The sequence below is a fragment of the Synchiropus splendidus genome, chromosome 2 (assembly GCF_027744825.2).
Source record: "Synchiropus splendidus isolate RoL2022-P1 chromosome 2, RoL_Sspl_1.0, whole genome shotgun sequence".
Lineage (NCBI taxonomy): Eukaryota > Metazoa > Chordata > Actinopteri > Syngnathiformes > Callionymidae > Synchiropus > Synchiropus splendidus.
In genome coordinates this window covers 30,540,518-30,549,381 of record NC_071335.1, presented here as the reverse complement: position 1 = coordinate 30,549,381, position 8,864 = coordinate 30,540,518, and the positions used below count along the sequence as shown (strand labels likewise).

General features: G+C 41.8%; 1 pseudogene; it reads left to right on the top strand.

Annotated features, from left to right (window-relative positions):
* The first annotated feature begins 4,644 nt into the window (after positions 1 to 4,644).
* On the top strand, positions 4,645 to 8,518 carry LOC128753543 (von Willebrand factor A domain-containing protein 7-like; annotated as a pseudogene).
* The last annotated feature ends 346 nt before the right edge of the window (positions 8,519 to 8,864 follow it).

The window sequence follows — 8,864 nt, the reverse complement described above, 5'->3', positions numbered from 1 at the left end:
GTGTATCATCGGTCTCTGAGCAGTACTTTATGGGCGGCCTGACTTATGTGAACAAGTTCAACCACATGTTTGAGGACGGCCCTCAAAAAACGTCCTTGTATATCCAAAATAAAGACTCAGCTAAGGCTGAAGAATGGGTCTACCGCCACCTGGTGGTGAGCAGGTCAGTCACAAGTTTTGAGGCGAAAATCACTTGTTTAGCATTAATGGAAAAATTACGGAGCCCCTAAGGGGACATGAGAACAGCAACAAAAAAAAAAATAGAAGTTGTGAGATCTTGCAAAAATGTTTTGCGAGACTGTGACGTTCTGGGTTTATGCTACTTCTTCTTCTGTCCCAGGTTGTTGCTTTTTCACCCATTACAACATTGACACCTAGTGGTCATTTACAAACATCACTGATTGTCACATCTCCCTTTCTTTCAACAAAAACAAAATTATTACTTTACTTTGGTAACATTTGAATCACCAGCCACACAACAAAAACATTTCTTATTTCCTGAACACAAATAAGCAGCAAACTGTTTCTGTGTCTTCAGTATGTCGTTTGACTTCTGGGACATATTCTGGTATCTTCAGGAGACAGCGATGATTCCTTCACACAATCTCTCCTTCCTCTGTCATAACATTGAATGACCTTGGAGCAACTTCTTCCAGTACAGTCGCCTCGGTTTTCCATCCGCCACCCGCATCTTCAATCCTTACTTTGTCATGACTTGCAGGTAAAGGAAGTTGTTTAGCAGATCTGTCATTGAAGCATTTCTGTCTCATCTTTTGATCCTTCAACTTTTGCACGACTTTTTTACATTAGCATTGTTTTTCAACAGCTGGAAGAGTGGCAGGCATCTTGCGATTCATCAACAGTTCAGCAGGTGATAATCCATAATCTAATGGTGATGCTCTATAACTTAGTAAAGCAAGATATTGATCAGATTTTTTTAGCAGTTACTGCTTTCTCTGCCTTTCCATTCGACTGAGCACACAATGGACTGGACGTGATGTGGATGAAATCATACTGCTCGGAGAATCTCTGCCACTCTTAGCTACTGAAAGAAGGGCCATTGTCTGTCACAAATGTGTTTGGAATTCCATGTCTACCAAAAATTTTTTTCACATGTGTCATTACACAACTTGACAATGTGTTGGACAGAAGAGCCATTTCTGGGAAGTTGGAAAAATAATCTATGACAAGAAGATACTCTTTTCCTTTAAAATGAAACAAATCCATACCAACTTTTTGCCATGGTGCTGTTGTCAAACCGTGTGCAATCATTGGTTCTTGCTTTTAACATGTTTCACATCCACTGATTCGTGCTTCAATGTCTGTTCATTCCAGGCCAGAATACAGAGTCTCTTGCCCTTCTTTTGCTTTTTTCAATGCCTGGATGACCTTCATTAAACCTTTTTAGAATGTCTTGTTGACATGAAACGAAGCACACTGTGAAGCAGCTGGTTAGAACACTGTCATGTGCACGCAATCATGTGCACCTTCTACCTCTGTAGAAGATGGGGCATGGAACTCTCTTCAGCTTCCGGAGGAAATACAGGCGCTGCTGGGCTTTCTTGGCCAGTGCTGTAGTGTTGGTGTTCCAGGTCAGGTCCTTGGAGATGTGAACACCCAGGAACTTGCTGCTGGTAACCTGCTCCACAGCGGCACCAGCGATGAGAAGCGGAGGATGCAGGGTGGGTCGTCTCCTGAAGTCCACCACAACCTCCTTGGTCTTCTCCACGTTCAGGCGAAGACTGTTGTCATCACACCACTGGACCAGGCGGCTCACCTCACTCCGGTAGTTTGACTCGTCGTCGTTCTTGATGAGGCCCACCACGGTCGTGTCATCTGCAAACTTGATGAAGAGGTTTGTGTTAAACACAGGTGCACAATCATATGTTAGCAGATTGAATAAGGAGAGGACTCAGAACACATCCCTGAGGAGCTCCAGTGTTCATCATGATGGACCCGGAGGTATTCCCGCCAACCCGAATCACCTGTGGTCTGCCCATGAGGAAGTCCAGTAGCCAGTTGCAGAGGGAGGGGTCAAGTCCCAACTGGACCAGCTTGAGGATGAGCTGCTGTGGGATGATGGTGTTGAATGCTGAGCTGAACTCTATGAACAGCATTCGGGCGCAAGAGTCTCTTGTATCCGGGTGGGTGAGGACGGAATGGAGGGCGGTGGAGATGGCATCATCAGTCGAGCGATTGGACCGATATGCAAACTGGTATGGATCCAGTGCAGGAGGGAGGGAGGTCTTGATGTGATGCATGACCAGCTGCTCAGATGGTTTTGGCGACTGTCACGTCATCAGTGCACTTCCGGATGTAGGCTGTGACGGTCCATGTATACTCCTGGAGATCAATGGTGTTGTTGTTTGCGGCTGCCTCTCTGAACGTGTTCCAATCTGTGGTGGAGGAGCAGTCCTGTTATTATATTTTGACAATGTATGCCAGGGACAAACCCTCTGCTTTTTGGGCATTTCATGGTTCAACCCTAGAGAGGGAATTCAAAAATGAATGAATGAATGAATTTAATGAAAAGCTACTATCCTTTTTTGTTTTGCTTCACATGCTTGTGTGAAAGATTGAGCAGAATGAACTTATATGTGCATTTTGACTTTAATATTCTATGTTTGATTGTAAATGTGTCATTTCTCCCCCATTGAAACCTATTCCACCCCAGTTGCTCAACCAACCAGCTGATCAAATTTGGTCAGAGGTCAGTTGCATGTCATCATCCAGCTCAACAATGCAGGTTTAAGTGATGCAATGGAAGACACACCTCCCTTTATAAGCATGAGGATATTGCCAATTTGTTTTAAACATCAGCATCAATTAATCTTTTTGACCTTACTTTTAGCTGAATAACAGTTTGATTCTCCCAGAAAATCGTTTTCTACTGTCATTAACCTTCTTAAATTATAACTTTTCCCTCTTTTTTATTTTTTTTATTTGCTTTCGATCTGCTTTATGACTCTATTATCTACATTATTGTGAAACTGCACTAAAAATTTCATTCTTCTTTCACACCGACCCAGCACACCCAAGTTATGAATATTACTCTTCCTCTGTTCCTTGTGTGTGTGTGTGTGTGTGTGTGTGTGTGTGTGTTTAAGCATATTTATCCTAGTGAGGTCCTAGTGAGAGGCTTCACCCTCAGGTTGCCATCATATAACTGAGTCATTATAATGAGGCTTACGTTTGTCCTGTCTAAGTTTAGACATTTATTTTGGACGGTTAGGTTTAGGGCGAGGTTATGGTTATGGTTATGGTTATGGTTATGGTTATGTCAATGAGTGGTGCCCACAAAGATGGTGAGACAAAGCTGTGTGTTGTTGTGAGGACCAATTCACTACCAACAACACTTCCTTTTGAAAGTGTGGCTTTGTTTGTTCCAACAATGTTAATCTTAAAATTGTGGACTGAAACTTAAAAGAATTATCAGGTCATTAACATTGGGTTGATTGTTTTTATGTTGAGAACACTTTCACAGTTGCATTTATGAATGAATTGTAAAGCATTTTGAGTTGCAATGTATAAATTCACAGTATAAAACTGGAGTTAGTGAAGACTTTACTATGCTATTGCTGTGAAGTCAGTGGCCAAGTGTGTCATAATGTTTCAGGATCAGTTGAAAGGATTTACAGAATAAGAATAAGAATAAGAATAAGAATAAGAATAAGAATAAGCATAAGAATAAGAATGAGAATAAGAATAAGAATGAGAATAAGAATTCTACAGAGTGTATCCAACTGCTGAAGGACTGCATCTGTACTTGCTGGCTATCTGGCAGAAGATCCATCCTTCCTGGTTGAGAAGACATGTTTCCTGTGTTAGGATGCATGTCCATGAAGAAGCATCAAATCTACTGTATTGCCTACGATATATATGCTGTATATAGTAGTGTCTCGACTGTACTGCAAGAAATTGCATTGAAGATCTTGAAGTGATTCTTATTTTAATACTTCTGAAATGCAAAACACTATACTATGAAAGAGCAAAGCATACACAGGAAGGGGATGAAAGTGCTGGTAAATAACTATCAGGATGAATCAAACCTCTGGACAGACAGTTTTATCCTCGTTTTGGTTTGTAGACATCTGAGATTGTGATTCTGTGTTTTGAAGTTTACAGTTGAACGTCTTGTTTGACCTCTGAGAGTGCTAACCGTATACGTATATATAATACTTTTGATAAGAAGTAAGAGATGCAGTTTTAGCAGGTCATCTAAATTATCACCCACAAAAAAAATCAATTGCTATGCACACAGTGAACTAAGGTCAGTTGCCCCTTGGGATATGAGAGCTTTATCAGACACCAACACATTCAGATTGAAATTTGCCTTATTATGCAAACAAATATTATTTTGTCCTTCGAGAATTATCCGCCCCTTTCTTGTTGTTCATCTGGGTGGGGGTATACTTTTATGTCAGGTTCCTGTTTCTTGCAACTTCTTCAGTTGGAAACGCAGACATCAGAAGAAGTTTGCTCCATTCAAGGTATGAATTAAATCAAATAATGAGTTCATTAATAAAAAATTAAAAAAATTAAATATTTACATTTTCTGTAAGAAATTTTAGATATTCCATATGCATAGTATTTTAAACACAGAAAACAAAAATGCATTTTTTTATCGCTCCTCAGACGATATCTATGGGCGACTGCTACTGTGCATGTGAAGTCCAAAAAAGTTTACATGTACAGCGAGAGAAGCTTTTATTTTTATTTTCTTTTTACTGTAATTTATTTTGACACAACAAGAAATATGTGAAGTTAATTTATCTCTTATATCGTGTGCAGGCAAATGTAGCCACGGAGGTGCCGAAGACCTGACCAGCAACGTTGCCCCCGGAGGAGGCCTCAGTAAAGATGAGCGCCGTGCTGACAACCAAGCTTTCTACGACACTGCTGTCAAACAACAAGTTCTTGAGGTAACTGTATCTGAATGACGTAAAAACAGGCGCAAGACAATCTCAAGACAGAAGGTAAACTTTTGGTCGTTTCTCTAGAATGATGGGGATTGCCCGAGTCTCGGTGGTGTGCTTCGTGATCGACACCACCGGCAGCATGAAAGATGACATTGACGAAGCTCGCTCTGTCGTATATGAAATCATTGACAGCAAGCGAGGCACTCAGGATGAACCATCAGAGTATATCCTTGTGCCCTTCAATGACCCTGGTGAGTTCGACGATACATATTTTTATGGGACTTCACACATTTAAACCAGAAACACCAACTGGCGGCCCAAGTTCTGAACCAGTTGGAGCCGCGAGAGAGATTGCTTGCTGATGCCAGTGAGAACAGACCTATGGAACATGAACACATGAAAACGGTTTTTCAAGTTGTCATGTGAGATTATGAGTATGATTTTAATGTAATTCAAATGGAAAGAAACATGAATGGTCTGCAATGAGATTTCCTGGAAGAGTAATTGAAAGGTAAACGAATGGTCATGTATTGGAACCATAGATGATTTTCTTTCATTACAGTGTATTTTTAAGTACTGACACATATACTGTAGGTGTAGAGTAAACAATGTTGATGTCATGCAGCTTTTGGACCCCTGATCCGGACAGCAGACCCAGATGTGATGAAAGCAGAAATTTCCAAGTTGACGGCAGATGGAGGTGGTGATGGCCCAGAGATGGCTTACTCCGGTTTACAGGTAAAACACAGTGTTTGTCTTAAAACTGTGTTGTTACAGTATCTTCAGAATGTGAATGCTTTTGTTTTCCAGATGGCACTGACAGGCGCACCTGCTTCCTCTCACATATTTGTTTTCACCGATGCTCCTGCGAAGGATGTCGAACTTAAGGACACCGTTCTTGCTCTGATCCGAAAAACCAAGTCCACGGTAGATTTGCTCTATTTGGATTCATGTGCACGAGCCCACTAAAAACATGAATTCTCCTCACAGGTGTCTTTCCTAATGACTGGAGTTTTAAGCAGACGTCACAGAGCGGTCTATACCGCTTCTTTGAATGATTACAAGGTCCTGGCTCTGGCGTTGGGAGGACAAGCTATTGAGGTGTCGAAGAGAGAGCTGCCTCAGGCGACTGATATCATCCTCGATACTTCCACTTCAGCATTGGTAAAACTCACAGATCTGATGAACCACGAGACGCTTGAATCAATGAATCATATGACCCTCCTCTCCACCAGGTGACAGTCCTGCAAAGAGCAAGGAATCCTGGAAAAGCAGAGACATTTTCCTTCATGTTGGATGGGTCCCTGAGCAAGGTCACCATATACATCACTGGAACAGCGATCAGTTTTACGCTGACTAACCCTTCAGGTAAACACAACGCCCTCAATGACCTCAAACTCTCACATGTCACTAACACTTGAACAAATCCCAGGTGTGAGCCAGACCAGCACTGAGGCCACTGGAAAGCTAGGAACCATTAAGTCGACTGGAAATCTGAGGAGAATTAATCTGAATCCTGACAAAGCTTCTGGAAAGTGGAAACTGCAGATCAACTCTAATCAGCCGTACACAGTCAAAGTCACAGGTGACGTATTTATTTGCTCTTATATATGTTGCATATATATACACACACACACGCACACACAATGGGATGACATGATAAATAAGTGACTCATTTTGATGTTTGGTGTGTTCCAGGGCAGAGTACAATCTCCTTTATTTATGGCTTTGTGGAGAAATTCGATGGACCTCACCCTGGATATGCAGTTATCAGTGGGCAACCCTTTGCAGGTAAAATTCAATGCTGAGAAGCCACTTGTACAGTGATATCTCAGTGCTTCATGATGCAGGAATAGTCAAATGCACATTGTCAGCCCGTAGATATTAATCTGTAATTTCAGATCAGAGGGAAAAGGGTCTGTAACACAGTTATCCTGCATATCTATTTGTTGGTCCAATGTACTTCTACTGTACTGTACGACTTCTGTCCATAGTTTGTTTTTATCCTCATGACAGAAAGGAGCCATCAAGTTCATTCAAACAAACTTAGAAGTACCACCTTCAGCGTGAAAAACACACACACATGTTTGTATCTCTATTTTTCTGAGGACCACTCATTGCCATAATGCTTTCCCCAGCTTCTCAGAAGAAATATTTTGAGTTTCTTCTTCTCGAGACATTGGTATGAATCTAAACCATATTATTGTCTGGAGAAGCAACAGACAAGCAAATACCTTATTAAGTTTGAATGTGCAGGTTTACACTGATCAACCAATGAGAGGAGGAAAAAAAAAATGACGCTACCATTCGGCTGCACTCAGTTCCAGTGTTGGGAAACTGAACTCTGATTAGTCAAAAGGTCAGAGGATTTCTGTTGGGAATAAATTCACGGACTTTGTAGAGACGAATATCACAATCTCTGCTCTTTAAATTCAAAGATTGGGGAGCAGAGAAGTGGGCTCTGAAAAGGATTATGTTGTTTTATTAAGCATTTTTCATGTGTTTGGCTAGTAATCCACTGTACTTGACGTCCACAGGTCAGCCTGCCACTATTATGCTCAATGTTATGGGCAAAAAAGGTCCATCGTTGGAAATTGGAAAAATTGGTGTAGTTGCCATGTCTGCCTCTGAGAGTATTACCTATGGTGAGACCACCGACATGGGCAACGGAGCAGTTCTGGTGACACTGAAGGCCATCCCATCTGGGGAGTTTGTCATTGTGCACCAAGGGACAGACAAAGTGTCAGGCAGCGAGTACGAGAGACAGTCGACCACACAGATGTCCGTTTCCAAAGTCAACATTGAGGTATGAGGTATGCAAAGTCTGTAACATTTAAGATTTGACCAAATCTAAACCCATTGTCTTTCCTCTTAAGGCCGCTGTGACGGGCACCATGGAACCAGGAAAGACCTTCACAATCCCATTCAGTGTGATCACTCAGGGTCTGAGCGGCAAATTCATTATTACCTTGGTAAATACTTGCCTAGGTATTATCTACTGTAACCAGTGATTGACAACAGTAACATACGCCCTTTTGACGCCAAAACTGAATCAGACAAGCACAATAACCTACTAAGGTGAAAGAGAAAGCATCTCCCCAATTTGTTCTCCTCATGTATTTATTATGCTACATTAAAATGCTACATACATAGTGACTGTTTAGTGGTTGCGTGAGGATGGAGATGAATGTTGATTAATGACTCTTTGCTTTTTTTTCTAGATCACAGACTTCTTTCCACCAGAGTGCGACGTGTTTGATATCAATGCCGAAGACTGCCCCAAAGATTTGGCGCAGTGTGAACCATTCCGCTGGGGATTGTCTGCCAATGTCAGTGATGGTAACGGCACCGGGGTGGAACAAATGTACCTGGCTACTGGCAATGGAACCATCACTCACAGCAGCCTTAATAGGCCCTTCATCCAGGCCGGCTACAACGCTTCCTGCTGCTCACCAATTTTTGAGTTGGTCACAGTCGACAAAATTGGGAATGTGTGCAAATGCTACCATTCCATTCTCTCTGGTGGGCCTCCCATGCTATCGCTTCCACTGCCGCTGTGGTTGTGTCTGCTGGTGTCGCTTTTCATAGTTAGAGCTTGAAACTGAACCAAGGATTTACACCAAATGAAGGTGGTCATCTTGTGGGTTCTGGTGCTCAATGGACAGGCATTTCACAGCAAAGAATGTATTTAATATAGCGGGTGGAAAAACAAGCATTTTGCATTTTGTGGGAAAGAATTGTGGCTGCAAGGAACTTGTTTGATATGTAATGTTGGCAATAAAAGCTATTTGAAAAAGGTTCATTTCCTCCTTTTACACAGATATGAGCAACCACATGGTTTCTCTCATCTAGGCCGGGACAGCAATAAAAAAGACCAAAAAAATTAGGTCAAACATGAAAACGTGAACGTTTCTCTGACCAACAAAGCAAATCCTTTTTTTCCCA